This window comes from Cyprinus carpio, unplaced genomic scaffold (assembly GCF_018340385.1).
Source record: "Cyprinus carpio isolate SPL01 unplaced genomic scaffold, ASM1834038v1 S000000524, whole genome shotgun sequence".
Classification (NCBI taxonomy): domain Eukaryota; kingdom Metazoa; phylum Chordata; class Actinopteri; order Cypriniformes; family Cyprinidae; genus Cyprinus; species Cyprinus carpio.
In genome coordinates this window covers 714-2,087 of record NW_024873264.1, presented here as the reverse complement: position 1 = coordinate 2,087, position 1,374 = coordinate 714, and the positions used below count along the sequence as shown (strand labels likewise).

The window sequence follows — 1,374 nt, the reverse complement described above, 5'->3', positions numbered from 1 at the left end:
TTATCATCTCAAAGTCAACGTTACAACTATGCTAGCACTGTGCTTTCATTATAGCTTAATTTCTTGATAGATGGATCATCCATTTTTACCTCTTTCCTCCTGGTTCCCTCGCTCCGCGCGCACTCAGAAAGTTTTCCAAACAAATCGGTCTCGTGCTGCCTGCATTCACTGCAGTCGGACATTGGAGATTCATGCTCGTAAATGTTCAAATTGGCCATAACTTTTAATTCGTTGCTGCCAACTGGTATGTGTGAACAAATATAATTATATTATTTAAAGTAATTAAACTAAACCATAATATATATATATATATTTTTGTAGGATTTGGAACTGTGAGTTATCATTAAAAGACTGTGGAAGGGATCACTTGCACTGGTAGGCCGGTCAGAGCCCAGGAACTCAGTCAACAACAGTTCTTTCTTTGAGGACTTTACTTTCCCATTTAGCATGTAATAGGTGTGGTCTGTATAAAGATAACAAATACAAAAAGGTGAATAATACAGATTTTAAACCCAACAAGTTAACATTACTAGCAATATTACTGAAAATAAGTGAAATGATACAGCTCAATGGATTGGCATATTAGCATCTGAATAGGTAATTTTACCACATAATCCTCATTAACACACTTATACTTGCAATTTACAGCAGACAGATTAACTAAAGACAATCTATCTCAATGTAGAACATGAGAACAGTAAAACAAAAATAAAATATAAAATAACACACACATAAATACAAAACAAACAAACAAAAACAAAATCCACTCACAAACAAACAAAATATAAAAAATAATATCATATCTGCAAAATGCCGGCAAGATTACAACTTAATCTCAATACTAAATATAATTTACCAAGAACAACTCACTTATAGGATGCACGCACACATATTATGCTTGTATTGGATCAGCTAATGTCTCTTCTCTCCAACTTTGCTGCGCAATGGTAAAATGGCGATAAGACTTAAAAGGGCAACACATCTTAAAGGGGCAACAGGTCTTAATGCATGCAAGCCGTTTGTACAGCCGCCCCCAAATTGTGTTCAATTTGATACTTGAGAAGGTTGCATGTGTGTTACTGCTGCTGCGTTGGGTGTATTGGGCTCCTCTGTATCATCTTCTGGAATGGGGGGTAGGGCCAGCAAGTCGAGCTACAGGTCTAGTATAAACCTTCCCTTGTACTTGGACATCCACTGATCTCACTTGCGAGTCTTGACTGGGGTGCACCTGGACTACCTTTCCAATTGGCCAATGGGCTCTGGGCTGATGAGGATCCATTATCATGACTATTGTGCCTGTGGTCATATTAGGGGATGTATGGTGCCATTTCTGTCTGACCTTGCAAGTTCGGAAGGTAATGGCGGATAAAAGAG

The 1,374-nt window shown here is 38.1% G+C and overlaps 1 long non-coding RNA gene across 1 annotated transcript; it reads right to left on the bottom strand.

Annotated features, from left to right (window-relative positions):
- Positions 1 to 413: 413 nt before the first annotated feature.
- On the bottom strand, positions 414 to 999 carry LOC109072555. The gene is made up of 2 exons (XR_002014710.2): positions 871 to 999; positions 414 to 463 (listed from the first exon to the last, which is right to left on the bottom strand). It is a non-coding gene; the product is annotated as an uncharacterized LOC109072555 (long non-coding RNA).
- Positions 1,000 to 1,374: the final 375 nt, after the last annotated feature.